The sequence below is a fragment of the Nelusetta ayraudi genome, unplaced genomic scaffold, assembly GCF_046127955.1.
Source record: "Nelusetta ayraudi isolate G7.1 ecotype Tasmania unplaced genomic scaffold, CSIRO-AGI_Nayr_v1 ptg000057l, whole genome shotgun sequence".
Lineage (NCBI taxonomy): Eukaryota > Metazoa > Chordata > Actinopteri > Tetraodontiformes > Monacanthidae > Nelusetta > Nelusetta ayraudi.
In genome coordinates this window covers 413,274-429,395 of record NW_027466107.1, presented here as the reverse complement: position 1 = coordinate 429,395, position 16,122 = coordinate 413,274, and the positions used below count along the sequence as shown (strand labels likewise).

Below are 16,122 nucleotides of genomic sequence, written 5' to 3'. Positions count from 1 at the left end.
CGATGATTTTCCACTACTGGCGAGCCACTTGGCCTGTGATGGTCATGGCCCCGAGCACTGCGGAAGGGAGGCCTCCTTTATTCTTTTTTCTGAATGAAAGTGGGCAACACTAGTCGCACCCGTAACATACGGGTGGATGAAAGGTGGGTAAGACGTTGACATCGGCCATGACGTGGACCCCCCCCCACTTCTCCGTTAGTTCCAGCTTTTACCGTCGGCTGGCCCTCCGAGGCTTATGCTAAATGTGCAAGCTAGTGCTAGTGCTAGAGCAACGCGAAGCATCTCCCTATACGTCACACCACACACACACACACACACACACACACACAGAGTCTTCCAGAAAATAAATAAATAGATTATATTAAGGTGAGCAAAATCGTAGTAGTGTGGCACAGGGGAAGGAAAACGTCATTATACAGGTTTTTTTCGTTTATCATTGGTGGAAAGCTAGCTTAGCAAATGCTACGGGTACTGTCAAACAACCAATGATATGACGAGTGAAGATGAGGGCAAACGGAAGTTATTTTACAAACACGCCGACGTTTAAATGAACATGTAAATGAAATTTCCGAGTGTAATTGAAGAATGAAAATACTCGTTGACTAGGGACCCGCTTGACAAGTTACTACGGCAGTCAACATGAAGTAGACCTTTGTTTGAGTCGGAGTAAGTATTTGGCTAAAATAAAATCCAAATGTCCGATTAGTTGTCTATGTACAGGACCACCGACGATACTGATTGTGAAAAGACAGAAACATGGACATCATAAACACACGCAGTGTCGTTTCTTGTTCACACATAATTATTCAGTTCATGTTGTCTTTTGTCCTCAGTAAGACATGCAGTGCCTCAAAAATTAACTAAAATAATAATAATAATAATAATAATAATAATAATAATAATAATAATAATAATATCACTTTAAAGCCTTGAACGAAACAATCTTAATTTGAGCTGATGTCACAGCCGTGTGTGAATATATAACATTCACTCGGTGTTGATAAAATGTTCTTGCACTTTGCAGAGCGTTTAGCGGCCAGGCCACAAATGAAGACCTTCAAGCTGCTTCCCGTCACACGCGTGATTAAGAGAATGCATCATAAAAAGGTAAGACGAGCTCTTTAAAATCTCAATCTGGTCTGTGAAAACAAAGCCACACTCCAGCCCAGCTTGTATATCCGCTTTTGTTGTTGGAACCCACCTTTGTTATGTCAAACTTTTAAGATTTCCCCTCATTGCTTTGGCTTAAATGTGCGTTCCGTTTTGATGGAGCAGATCAATACCACCAGGAGAGATAATTATCTCCCTCTTCTACTGAAATCAGACTCCAGCATGAAAACTGGGCACCTCAGCAAGGTGCAGGCAGCAGCAGGTTTACATTTAAGCAATCCTGTCAATCACTACGGTGAACCATTAGTTTCTCCTGTGAGATATTCCTTTGAAGGACAGATTTCCTCCACACAGTTGAAATGCAAATTGTCCCAGTGGCTTTTTAATGTGATCTTTCATGTCTCATCTCATGATGACTGCAATGTGAAAATAGTATATTTTCTCCCTTGCCTTTTCCTCAACATTTAAAGTATACAAAAGAGAAAGAGTTGGCTGAATCTCACACAGTCTGGTCTCATTACCTCAATCTTGTTATGTGTGTCTTGCATAATACAGTGAGCGTATGTAAACATGGAGAAGAGTGTTTTTCAGCAGTTGTGTTGAAGAGTGGCATAGCTAATCAGCTGCTAACAGCCCACTCCCCCTGAGAGTGAATCTGCCAAGCTGTAATTGAACTACTAAGTGTCCTTGATGCCTCTGGATTCGCATGTCGGGAACCCAGCAGCTGCAGAGGAATGTCATGCACTTGAGTTTACAGAAATGAAGAAGTGCTAAACAGTATTTTTTTTTTGTCCCCACATTCAACATAGAAATAAAAACAGGAGAAATGTGAGGGTGTTAAGAGTCTCATAGAGTCAGTGTTGTAGCATACGTTTTGTTCATTGATCCTTAAATGAAGAATGACTATAACAACACCACCAAGTGGCAGCAATACAGAAGTTATGGCACTCCAAAGGAGAGCTTCCCTCACCTGCTGGAAAATAGGTTCAAAGTCTGTTAAAGTTACCTTGTGAGTCATTGATGTTCCCCTACCAAGCAGTGGACGCAGAGGCTGCCAACACTCTCCTATTAGTTTATAACGGTTGGTTTTTCCCACCATTTCCCACCTAAATTAGAGACAATGGAGTGTATCGCGTCAGAAATCTCCTTCACAACTTGGGATGGACAAAGTGATTCACCAGCTGCTGTGTCCTACACTCGATCCGGGGTACTTAATGATGCTTGGTCTCAACGACAACTTCATTTCCCATTATCCCAGGGCTGCCTCTCGCATGGCTGATAGATCTACCACAAGGGAGGCAGGCTTAGTTGGGCCAAACCTCTTCAGCCAGGCGGGAAATACCTCCCTACTTTAGACCATTTCTGAGTGACTGAAACAGAGGAGCATTTGGATCGTCTGCCTTTGACTGATAAATGTTGCAGGAGGAAGTGCGTCTGTTTTACAGTCCCACTGGCGTCTCATGACATCTGCGGCCCCGCGTGGCTCTGCAGACGGCAGCATTAAAGTGTGTGTTTCCGTGAAGAGGTTGTCTCCCCTTAACAGATGGCTGAGGGTGGCCTTTGAGAAGCTGTGTATCTGTAGCAGCACTGCAATGATTTATGTTTTGCTTTTGCTCCCCCTTAATCAGAAACAGTGGGAACCAGTCTTCGCTGTCAGTGCTTGACAGCAGTCATTGTGTTGGAGGCCTGTTATTGACAGAGTGGCAGGATGCTCAGATATATTTCCTCCAGCCCTCCTGGCTGGTGTGGCCATTTAAGTGGAAAATCAATCAGCTCTGGCAATTTCTCGCTGTGTTTTTTCACATTATTTCGATGGCCAGGATTCCCATTAGATCTCGCTGCTTTTACAGAGTGCCTGTATATTAACTCAGTGTTTAGACCCTGCAGAAGTAATCAAGTTTTTCCCCTGCTTTATGTTCATTCCTTCTCTCTCACATTTTCCTGTCTGAGTTGAGGTTGTACGTTGCCAAAGTGAATATATTTTTAAAAGAAAGAAAGATGAATGATTTGTGGCCATCACCTCTTTCAGTATTAGCAGCCAGTCTGCCAGAAGATTTGTTTTTGCGACATTCATACTTCCTACCATACATTCTGTTACCTGATGCCATATTAGCTGTGTTTTGGGGTAGAAATTCTTCTTGGGGTTTTCTTTTAAAAAAGAACGGCGCTGTTGTCTGTTTGATCGGCGCTCAAAAAGCTGGAGGCAAACTTTGACAACATCTGAAAGGCACAGGAACAACTCAGAGATCCTGACACTGTGGATGGGATTTTGTTTCTCTTCTGTTCTTGCTGTTGAGCTCAGCTTGACACCATCGTCGTGTGTGTGTGTGTGTGTGTGTGTGTGTGTGTGTGTGTGTGTGTGTGTGTGTGTGTGTGTGTGTGTGTGTGTGTGTGTGTGTGTGTGTGTGTGTGTTCAAGTTTCACACATTAAAGTTTTTCAAACATTGATTTTCTGCAGGGACGATAAGCTCAAGTGAGTGCATACGGCTAAAAAGATCAATGTGCCTCTCCGCAAATGATTATGGCACTATTAATCAATTACCCCACTAATCCAATAGGAATTTGTAAGATGTGCTGAGGGTTGAGTGCTGTGTTGTTTGATGATTGTATAGGATTGCATCAGTGTTGAGACTGTCCAAACAGTACACTCACACTCGGCGCACTCTGTGGAGGCTGTTTTGAGTTTAATCATTTCAGCTGTAGGAGGGAGCTTTATTGATTTGTGTTGAATATTCTGGGCTCTGACCCTCTTTGTTTTTTTTGTTGTGTTTTTTTTTTTTTTTATCGCATCTTTATGTAAGGATTCCAAAATTGTCCCCTTTCGCTTTTCCATTAGAGGCAGTTTGGCACTCTTAATTTTTTTTTATCACTTGAACAAACAGAGTGGTGTTGTGGACTAGATGGCATGACTCGACTTGACTGGATTTCTTCAGTGACACTGTTGCCCACTGAGTTGTGCATTAGGAGCATGTATGTGAGTCTTCCAATGAAACTAATGATTGGATTTAGGAAATGGAGGACGTCATTGGCTATTTCTGCTACGGCTGTATTCTGCAGGGAATGCCAAAGTTTCAAATTAAGGCTTTTGAGTTGTGGGTCGCTCCTGCCTTTGGATAGTTTGTGATGCGATGTTCCATTCTTCATGTTCATCTAAACGGCCTTGGAATCAGCAACTGCTGTTCAAAAGCGTGGATCGTTCTGCGTCACCTGACACATTTTTGGCTTCCAAGACATGGAATGCTTTGTGTATCTGATGGTTGTGGCTGAAAGGGCCAGTTAGGTGTAGAAATGTCAGTCTCCTGCATGGCAACAATGTAACAAACACAGCTTGAATGCACAATTGTATCAACAAGAACATTTCAGCTCATGACGTAAACAATGACTCGAATCGATTCATCTTATTCAAGCTTATTGCATGAATGGATGCCTCTCAATAGAGCAGCCCATGCACACGCTTTAGACCGCGCCATGCAGATTATTTCTAAAGCTTTTCAAGGCCACTTACGACATCAATAAATTTTTTTTAATGACCTTGCTTCTTGTGACACATTTTGCTCGCAAGGTTTTCTGCCCTTTTAACGACTTAAAAAGCCAATTTTCTCCAAGGAGCGACTTCAGAATCCTCAGAAACTCAGAAAAAGAAGTGCAAAAGTGAAACTAGATGATACTCCAGCTCTCACCCCAGGGAACTGCAATCCCTGCCGCTCTGGAGGCTTACATGGTTCCCTATTTCATAAGCAGCTGAGATGGAATTGTGGGAAGCTCTCTGTAACTGAGAGCAGTACAATGGGGCTGGGTGGGCTCAGATAAAGGTTGTGTGTGTGTGTGTGTGTGTGTGTGTGTGTGTGTGTGTGTGTGTGTGTGTGTGTGTGTGTGTGTGTGTGTGTGTGTGTGTGTGTGTGTGGACTTAGCTGAGTGGAGGACGGGGAAATGTCCTTGAGAATCAAAGACTCCACTGGGTTCTTTAGCCGACGGCAGCGCTGCTTTATTTTGCTCCTCGTTGTCTCCGCACTGAAATCCCTTTCTTGGCAGAGAAACAGAGATGCTGCAAACATTTTCCTTGTCTTGCCTCAGCTGCAGATTATAGAATGGAACTGGCCAATGCAACATACATATATGTGTGCCTTTGTCATTGGTTTATATTTACAGTCTGTCGAAATATTGTCAAATACATATTTACTGTTATTTATTTATTTATTTTACTTTGAAAATACTTTTAATTCTTATTTTTTTTTATATGAAAACCTTCCCAACAGGAAACACACAGAATCATTTTGGACACTTTTTTTTTTTTCTCTTTAGTGTTGTGATGGAGTTTCTCAGAGCGTGTCAAGTTATTTGCACATGGAACAGCAGATTAGACGGATGTTCATTCCTCCAATCTTTTCACCCTTGATTATTGTGCCCTCCTTTGACAATCCCTCCTTTAGATTCATATAATCACAACATTTACAGACTATTTATTTGTTTTTTTCACACTAAAGGCAGAGAAAGTGAAGTCACCCTGAAAATAAACTTTTGTACGCCGGCGTGAAGAGCATCTGGCTGCTTGGAGCTGCCCATGTGTTCACCTTCCACTTTGTTCCTGCTGACTTCACATACATCTGCACACTGGGGAACTTGTTTTTTCATTTTTTTTTTCATTTTAGCATAGTTACAACATCTTGCTGGTTTTTAAGAAGACTGTATCCCGCTGGTTGTATCCGACAGTATTTCATCTGTTTTCATCTGTTTTCTCAACCTTTACAAGTTAATGCAATTGAATCAAATGTGATTCGCGGGGTTACTTCCTGTTTGATATCTTATCACTCTGCCGTAGAGCGGAGAAATTGCTTTCTCCTTGGATTCCCTGCTTAATCTTTAAGCAATTTCTTGCCTCGCACAACCCACAGGGGGAGTGAGAATTTTATCCGAGTACCAGGTTAAATTGATGGATCCATGGCTGGTGTGAGGTTATTCATACAGCTGGAGAGGTGGTGTGGCTAGACTGAATTAACTCAAAGCCCCGAGGCTTTGCTTTCCTTTGTAGAGAGTCCCACAATGGAATTTTGCTCGTGTGGTTCTTGGGTTCAAAGCACAGACCTGTCGGCCGACGTTGCTCCAGCGTTTATTACGAATGCAGAAGTGACAAATTTCGTCATAGAAATGTGAGTGAGAAATGCCATCAAACAGAGCGATGGAATCAGCTGCGTCTATTACAGAAATTGCTGAGTCGACTGGAAAGTGTCCCAGGTTATTTTTATAGCGTGAATGTTTTGCTCTTGGCTTGCAGTCTTCTATTAGGTAAATATCACTTTGAATTTGGCATTCTTTGATTCGATTTTTTGGGCTTTTTTTGTGGCAGTAAAACTTTTCCAGTTTAAAATAAAAGGATGGTGAAAGTGTAGAGCTGTGTTCACGTGGCCTCATTGATTTCATTTCCTTCCATTTTTGACATCGGCATATAATTTTCTCCGACACAAAAATCCATCTTAGAAACTCTGACGTTTTGTTGATGCACTCATCATATCCTTTGATCTGTCCTTACATTATATTTTACATCATGATTTTATAGTTAATGAGAAGGCCCCTTGCTCAGTAGTAATCCAGGCAAGTGCCTATCGGCAATTTGGGATGTTTTTGTCATAACGTAAAACAGGTGATTGACTTTCATGGCTTTTATTTAAGTCTCGAATTTCGATTTGACATTTAGAGTTTTGAAGGGTTCCTCTTTCCAAATATCCTTACTTAACTGAAACTAAATTAATATCTAAGCCGTGTTACCTTGTGGGTATGTGTGATCATTTGTGTCTCCAATTGTTCTAATGGCTTAGCTGCTTGTGCTCTTTGTCCTTGTGTGTCATCCGAGTCTTCTTGGAAACGCTGTTGTTGTCCTGTGCACGGTCGGAGTCGGCTGCGCTTCTGATGAGGATAAATGCCTGTGATGACCCCGGTGTTTTGTAAAATGATTCGAATCAATGAGTGTCCATGTCCGCCGAACCGAGCGACTCCGACTGAGCGGCCATCAGACATCTTCATCAAGCGTTTAAGGTCAATCAGGTCCTGTGGAGGACATGCTGCCATGACAAACACCGTCACTTATCTTTGTAATCAGATGAACGGACAAAAGTCATTTTTTTTCTTTTTAATGTCGTCTTCGTCTTTTGACTGTTCCGACTCTCAAGCTGCAGTTGACAGGAAGCTGGATACACATGGGATGCCTGCCTGCCAAGACTTGCGCTTATAGAAGCGACGTTTGCACCAAAACATTGCTCGGTGGTGCTGATGAAATCTCCACCCAGTGGTCTATTGATCTGGCCTGCAGTTTGATTGATGCTGTCTTTAAAAATTCATTAGTTTGAGGCGCGGTGGAGCTGCAGGGGCAGCGGGCGCTCCGGTTGGCCACATTTGTCTATGTTAACAGCAGCAGCGCTGTTTATTCGGCAGCAGCAGGAGAAGCCTGGCCACCCAGTCCCTGGTGAGTCACGCCGTCACCCTGCGCCAGACGCAGAGGTGACAGCGGAAGCTAATATTCACCGTGTTCTCATGCACCTACATGTCTGTCCCTGATTATTATTGATGTTCTTGTTCTGAAGCATCTCGTTGGTTTCGATGGCTTTATTACTGCCCCACCCCCACGTCCCCCCGGCCCCCCATCTTTCATTTGAACATACATACTCTTCATTTAGAGGCTGTGCTGCTGATTCACTCATCTCCCTGCATCCTGCTCATAAATGACAAGAAATATTTTTAACATTTGGGTCGTACATAGCTTACAAGCTTTTCCTGCACTCGTCTTTTATTTCAGCATCTGGAGGAAAAACTTTCCTTGTTATGAGTTTTGGAATGTGACAGTCAGTCATTGTCTGCAAAGCACAGAATTTGCCTTCAGCCTACGTCTGCGGAGACAAATTGTTTATGAGGCATCAGAATGCGGTACAATTTTGCAGTTTTGTAATTTTGAGTTTATTATCCTCGGCATCTGCTCGACATTTAGTATTCCTGCTGTCATGTGTTCTCTCTTTTCAATTTACGCTTGAACAAGATTGCTGCCACCAAATTGATACGTGCATATTTTTGCGAACATGTTTTTGCTTTCATTCACTGCAGGTATTTATGTGATTGTTGCTTTTTTTAAATACGAAAAACGTGAAAAGCTTTTCAGGATCAATCAATCATTCAGTCGATCACTCAATCAACTTTTATTTATAAAGCTCTAAATCACATCCGAAGGAGTCTCGAGGGCAATTGGCTCAATCAAAGGGAAACCTAACCGATCCCTCCCGAGCAGCGTGACGCGACAGCGGCCCGGAAAAACTCCCCAGTGGGAAGAAACCCTGAGCAGGCCCCGACTCTGGAGCCTGGACATGAAAAAGACATACAAAAAAAATGAAGACTTTGAAGCAGAGATAAGGTAGGGTCTAATTGGACTGTTCAAGGTTATCACTATTGATTTTTGTTATGTGTGGCTCACTGCTGTTATTTGCTACCAAGAGAGACCTTTCCAAAGCGAGCTGTGCTCGCGTTTACGGGGGAGGAGGCAGTAGTGAAAAGGCAAATGAAGAGTAAAGGCCCGGGGGTCAAAGCATGCTGTGGAAAATACCTCGGCTTAATAAGAGCAGGCCATTAAGACATGCCAGTTAAGCTCCAGTGTTAATTATGGCCGTGTTCTTCAATTAGTGCTAATTGGAGGCAGGTCCGGCCTCGGCTTAATGGAGAACAGTGGGTCAGCAGGATACAAAGCTCTTGTGGCGATGACGAGAGAGGTGAGCAGAGTGGATAAGGCTAAATGGCTGCCAGGGAAATGAAATGAATTTAGACGGGGAGAATGAAAAGAAGTGAAAAGGTAAGCAAAAGGGAAAAGAAGTCTTTTGTCCATCCCAATCATTCTGCCGCAGTAATTGCACTTGCGGTGAATATGGCGTCGAAAACCCCTCGTACACCCACTCTGCTGGCGCCACAGACAACGATGCCCACGATGCTCTGACTTGCACATGAAAGCAGAGACTGAACAGAAGGCGATTCCCCGGCAGTCTGCGCTGGCAGCTCCCCCGCAGTGGATTCTGGGTCAGGTTGCGGAGCAGAGGGAAAGCCTCGGCTGCCAGGACTTCAAACACTGCAGGGCTGCCGGCTTTTTTGATGCAGGGAAATGAGAATTTGCCTCTGCCGGAGCTTGCATCACCCGCGCTGCTCGCCCACTCCGTCGATGGGTAGTGGGGCAAAAGTTCAGACGCGCCGGTCCACTCAGGCTCCGTCAGCGCAGACCCCCAGCCCACGCTTTGTTCTCCTGCGTTTTTTTCTTTTTTGTTGTTGTTTCCTTTTTATATGTGGATGTGCGAGTGCCGCCACTGAGACCATGCAGCTCATTTGATCCTGCGTTGCTCCGTTGACATACTATATTGCATCACGCGTGCTTGTTTAAGTGATGAATTGTGCCAAGTAGCGCGGTGCATACGTTAGGCGCGGGGAGCCGCCGCAGGCCGACATCATCGCGGCGCCGCTTCCATCCTCATGACTCAGTTGAACAAAATATCACCTCTGGATCTGTGTCATTACACGAGAGGCTTGTGTTTGTATGTGAGAAGACAGGAGACAGTAATGACTCTTTATGATGTCTTCTGTAAATGAAAGAAACGCACCTCACGCTATCTGAGGTAATGCGGTGGCCACTCGGGGGTGAGGGTAGGTGTGGGTGTTGGGGGGGGGGGGGTTGGTGGTGGTGGTGGTGGTGTAGGTGTATGTGGTGCTGGTATAAACACTGATTAGGTGTTTGAGGAGGGCCGGAGTGCGCTGCGCCCTGTGCAGCTCCCCGCTCAGAATAATGAGATCTGAGAGCAAATACAGTTTGACTGTAATTTAACTTTATGCTCCTGTGAGCGCTGATTCATTTTCCTGCCTGCTCTAATGAAATGTATCAGTGCGCATTTGTTTATAGTCATATCTGCCTCCCGTCAGCTGTTATCCAAGGGCTTTGGAATACTAATAGGAAACTCGTCATGTGCCCATGTGCGCTCTTGATGATGTTTCACCCTCTTGAGACATCAATTGCAATTCACAAACACGGCATTGTTCAGTACGTCCTATTTACAAAGTGTAGAATAATTCATGGAAGCTGCCGGAAGGTGTCAGCTTCACTGGCCGTCCCAGTTTGCTTGCCAACAAGCTCCCAGCTGTGACAGCAAGGACACGAAGGTTTCAAAAGTGCGAAATGCACTCATGTACCCCCTGCGGCGCTCACTCAATGTACTGCAGTCAAGCATAGGGAAGTATCTATCAGAGACGGCACATTATAAAACTGAAATCCATCCCCCCCCCCCCCCCCCCCCCCCTCTGAAACTGATGACAACAGAAGCAGAAAGACAAAGACTCATTCGCTGCAGCAGGTTAAGTATTTTGGTGACACCCATTTAAAAAAAAAAAATCCTGCCCACCTGCAGTTGAGGACGGTGGGCTTCATTCGCCCGGAACTTTTGCTTTTTGATTGCCGGACAACACAAGGCTGCTGAGCTCACAGCGCAGAGAGTCTCTCCTCCCAACCACTAGGTGGAGCTCCGCACAGCTTTTTTTCATCCTTTACTCACAGAATTTTGCAGGGTCTTAGATATTTGGATGAGCTGGGTGTTTTTTCTCCCACATCCTAAATGAATCACTCTTGTTTTTACTCTGTGCACTTTGCATAATTTGTGTGATTATTCTTTGCAGATTGAGGAGAGTAGCACTAAAACGAATGATTGGTATTATTTAGATTCATTGGTGCATCCATGTCACGAACATCAATCACCATTAAGTGTGTCCTTAATGCGTGTCATCGTTTTCCTGCCAGTCATGTATGTGATAAATGCACATTGATCTCAAAGAGCCTTGTAGATATTTATGGTAATTAGATTTCAAACGCAAACTTTTACTGCAAGATCAGTTTTCCAATGTGGCATCTTGGCAGAAAATATATCAATATATCTATCGTAGATATTTGAATAATTTGCATTCCTCATTTTCATGTTTTGCCTCGATGCCTTTTGTTTTCCGATGCTTGTACTTGGAGCTATTGTGCAGCTCTGAATATTAAAAACCTGATAGCGTTGCTCAGTCAGGGGTGTTGCTAGGGGAGGACAGAGATGGGTGGGCTGCCGGAGGAGCCGAGCCCTGATAAATCACATCTGTTCTGGATACGTGAGTCTGATGCCTGAACCGAAGCGTGACTGAGAGGTGAAGGGGTAAGAAGAGCCGATAAAGGGAGGAGGGGGAAGAGAGGTGGAAAATTGAGACTTTTGCGACTCCTCGCTCTCCCTCATCCTCCTCCTTTCTGCCTCTTCACGTTTGTTTGCTCCTCCGCAGGCTGGAAGCTGCCGTCGCCCGCTACTTTCGCCGCGCATGCATGAGTAAATTCTCTTTGTGCGGAGCCGAGGCAGCGGTGAACAGATGGGACATCGCAGAACGTTGCGTAACTGCTGCTGTTACACTGACAATCATCCAAATGTTATCCAGAGATGCTCCTTCACATCTTTTCTCATGCAGACAACCACTCTGATATGAACAGGTTAGAGCTTTTTTCATGCTCCGTGCCTTATTTGCATTCGCCCCCATTAGGCCCTTTGCACGGGAAGCGCTTTCTGGTTCAATCTAAAAGCGATTAAACGATGCTTAATGCCGTGTCAAAAGGTCCCGCCGGGGGTTGCAGAGGAGGTTCTTTGGAGCGGCGACCGATGTGGCATTCTAAAAGTTGTGACTTAATTAGCATACGGTGGGGGCTCCCTGGGCCACAGCGCCTCAATTACCCAAGTTACGCGCCTGTGGTGCCACATTAATTGTGAGGCAAACACTTGTCAGCGTAAAAGATCATCTCAAAAAATAATTATAACTTTGTGGAGGTGAGGAGTGGGAGGGGAGAGCAGGGGAAGGCCCCGGGCTGCCTCAGAGTGGAATTTGTCTCAACTCTAATGACTCCGTTGTGCATTGAATTTTCTAATGAGGCTGCCAATACGGTGCCTGGGCTCTCGCTAAGTGGCAAGCAGGCTGGGCTTGTTTGATTAAAGTTGGATGGAGATGATGGATAAGAAAGAGAGCTGTAGTAAATAATTATGGGACTAATGCTGATAATATAATGTTGTTTAGCGGAAGTTCTTCCACTCTTTGTTGGTTAATCAGACGGCGAAGCTCGAGTTCAGACTATTAGTCATCAGAAACACGTCTCTCTCGCCACAATCTGGGCCGTGACACAGATTTTTAAATGTGTTGCATCTGTCACCAACTCCTGCTAAATATTTCACTCTGTGTGTTTGTGTTGATCCGTCAGAATTTTACACTTTTTTTTTTTGTCACAGCAGTGATTTACATGGACACGGGCTGTACCCCCCCACCCCCTCCCCCCCAGCCTCCCTCTAAATTTATGCATGACACGTCATTTAAATGTTTGCAAACTTTTGCGAAGCAGACAGACGTGTTTGTTTGACAGGACTTCATCCAAGCACAGACTGTCTGTAGGAGTCATTTAAAGAGGGGCCACTGATAGATGCCCACTGTCCAATTTCCTCTGCTTGAATACGTTTCAGTTTTTATCATGAGGCTTCTTACATCCATCCATTTTCCATACCCGCTTAGTCCCGAGGTCAGGGTCACGGGGGTCTGCAGGAGCCTATCCCAGCTGTCTTAGGGCGAAGGCAGGGTGACACCCTGGACAAGTCGCCAGTTCATCGCAGGGCCACAGAGGGCCATGAGGCTTCTTTTACATGTAAATAAAAATAAATAAGAGATGTAGATATTAGTTTTCTGTTGTGCAATGATACAAATAATTGTTTATTTCAAAGTCATAAGCAACACGAAAAAGACTGCAATCTATGAAGAACGGACGGGCTGCTTCAACTTGAGCATGGAACACAAAGGCCTGATAACGACCTTCCTTACTCGCTGCAAGTAAAAAAAAACAAAAAACCTTTTACAAGATACTTTGTCTTTCTAGTGCTGAGCTCCTTACATCGTGTATATAAAATATGAAGCGCCGTGGAAAAGTTTACCTGCCCGAGACGGAAGCGGAGTTGTTCTTGTCCCGGTGACTGCGTAATGTGGTTGTTTGTGATGTGCGCTCAGCCATGATAAAGACTCCTTTCCCTTGCTGAGGTCCCACTCTTTCCTGCGCTACTAGCAGAACAACTTCTCTGTAAATAAGATAAAAAAAAATCCAGACTTAAACACGGGAGACGGAATATTTTATTTCCAAGTAATCAAAGAGGAAAATGGAACAACCGTTCTTGACAGTAAACAAACAAAAGCAAAAGTAATTCTGGTACAATCTCGCAGGACGAGATTGTACCAGAATTACGGCTTATGTGCTTTACACCATTCTATGAAAACACCCGCAAGTCACAATTTCACTTTGTTGAAATTTTAAAAAAAAGATTGCTTTTATTTTGCGAAAAACTGTCATAGAAACGCAGCTCATGTTTTCATTTCTCCCACAGACACATTTTCAGAAGTGAAATCAGCATTCGGTGAGGAAGAAAAATTTGTTGCAGCAATATCACCTCCACAGGACGGCTCTCGTCTGGACGTTCACATCTACCATTAACGTCCACCCGCGTCTTCGTGTCGGTAATCACACTCCTCATTGCGTCGGAATCGCACGCTCGCCGATTGCCGACACATCTGCCGACCTCGCGGAGGCGGAAGAGCCAGAGGTGTTCTCGGAAAAAAGGCGCTGTTTGTGAAGCGCGCACTGACATTAACGTGAACATGAATTGCTTTGCATCGTATTGCATCTCCGTTCATCTGCTTCTCAAGGTCCCGTCGGCTTCTTCCGTGTGGAGAATAGAAGCATCTGCCAAGAATAGGGACAAAGTCGCCCGTCTCTGATGGCCGCGCACTCGCGCCTGATTGAATTGCTTCCGTCTGGCTATGCTCGCATTTCCTTTTTTTCACTTTGAAAAAAAAAAACAAAAAAAACATTGCATTCAAATAAATGCTGTGTCTTTACAAGGTAAAACTCAATAAGCACTTAAAAGTGCATGAAGTGCAGCGAATTCTGCAGCCATGAATGTCTTTGAAAGTTTCCTTCCATTCATGTATATTCCCACATAATGAATTTCCATTATGCTGCTATGTAAAAAAAAATCATTGCCTCACTGTCTTTCCCAACTGGGCACAGTCACTGGCACACGTCAGACACTCAGACGAGCCACTTTTCATATAGCCAATGAATCTGTCTGTCCTGTAAATTATCTTCATCTCTGAACATTCAGGTCAGCATTAACTGCCCCGTAAGTGCAGTTCAATCATCCCTGTGAGCCATATTTCCTTATTTTGAGGCCGTGACCCCTCCGGTGCTTCAGTTGATTCATCAGCCCCTCAGATGTTGGATTTGCAAGGCTGCATTTTAACTCTACACTACAGTAGCTGCATTTCCATTACATTTTTTCCCCCCCCGCAAAATTAAAGCCATATTTCTCAAATTTCAATCAAGTAAAATTGTGTAGGTATTTGCCTTAAATGGTGTGAAGTGCACAAGCTGTAATTCAGACCATGGCTTTTCAAAGCCCTTCTCTCTCATTTCCCTTCCTGTGCTTTAAGTGAATCTGCTTTTCAATGTTGTTTGCCTTCTGGAATGGTGGTTATATTTTTCTCTTTGATTACTTGTAAAAAAAATATTCCTTCTCGTCCTCCGTCCAATCATAACGCACCATTTTTACTTGAAGTGAACTGGTCACGTGACCCCGTCCGCCACGTCCGCTGACGCGTAAATGCGAAAAAAGTATTTTTGTGACACTTTGGTGATATAACTGGGATATAACTGGATACGTCTGAAAAACCACCTCATGTGAGCGTCAAAGCCATATTTGAGAGGTTTTTCCATGTTTGGGGTGTTTCCATGACCACTTTTTGTATTGTCATATTGAGGTTTTGCACAATTCTATGGGTAGTGGAAACGCAGCTACATTGAGAGTGGAGGACATTATAGAACTCACTGAAATGAAGTTTCAAAAACTTTGCTGTGCCCATATTTTTCAATACTTTGTGTCTCACCAGTATTTCTAATGTGTTTGACAGTTTTGCACCAGTTTCCCCCCTCCCCCCCCCACAAGCTGGTGGCAAAACCAGGTCATCCTTTAGTGTCAGTTTCCATGTAGTTATTTATTCAGTTCAGGTCTCAGTCGTGGCCGACATAACGATCAAGCAAACAACCATATTGATGAGCATGAATTCCCCCCGCCCATTCCCTATGCACCCCCCCTCCCTCCCCGCCCCCTCCCCTCTCCACCCCCCCTCCCTCCCCGCCCCCTCCCCTGCCCTCTCCACCATCGTTACTTATCTGTTTTATTCATGCCCTGTGAGTCAGGACACGGAAATCAATATCCACCATCTGCCTGGTTGTCCTCATACTGTTGCAATTCATCTTGGCCCCCCAAAAAACATCCACTCGCTACTAATAGACAAACAATAACACCGCCAATAGTAATTGCAGATTTTCTTTGTGACTAATGCCCAGTAACACAGTAATAGGCGCATGGCCAGATAAACGGCGCAAAAATAAATATATAAATAAATGAACAAACAAAAACAAGGCAGTTGAAAGCAGCCTGAGCCTTCTCTGCTCGCTTTATTTTTACCCTCCAACTTTCCCTCTGCTGGCCGACTGAGCGGCCGTGGCGCGTGAAGCTGCATACCAGCCACGGACGGTCGTCCGTGTCAAGGCGAGAATAATCTTTCCAAACATGCACCGCCGACCTGCCGCTCACACGTTCCCCCGATCCCCGGGATCAGGCGCCGCATCTCTCAGTTAGAGTGCGTCAGAAACCATTTGTTGCCTGCTCATCCGACTCGGAGGAGGCTGCAGGATGGCAGTGTTTGAGTTTTGGATGAGAGCCTGGAGGATGGCGCCTTGAGTGCGGCCGTCCATGGGTGGCCGGCGTCAGAGGCAACGAGGGAAGTAGATCAGATCAGCTTTTTTTAACCTCCTCCAAGGTTTGTACTGATCTCATTTCTGCTGCAGCCTCGCCTGCAAACACTTGCAGCAGACCATCCGGCTGAGATACGGCTGCACGG

The 16,122-nt window shown here is 44.6% G+C and overlaps 1 protein-coding gene across 1 annotated transcript in view; it reads left to right on the top strand.

Annotated features, from left to right (window-relative positions):
• The first annotated feature begins 1,024 nt into the window (after positions 1-1,024).
• The window catches only part of znf281a (zinc finger protein 281a), a 76,115-nt gene continuing 61,017 nt past the window's right edge, over positions 1,025-16,122 (top strand). Inside the window, exon 1 of the mRNA XM_076038461.1 lies at positions 1,025-1,107. The gene's annotated coding sequence lies outside the window, so the exon portion shown is untranslated. The remainder of the gene's footprint in view (positions 1,108-16,122) is intronic.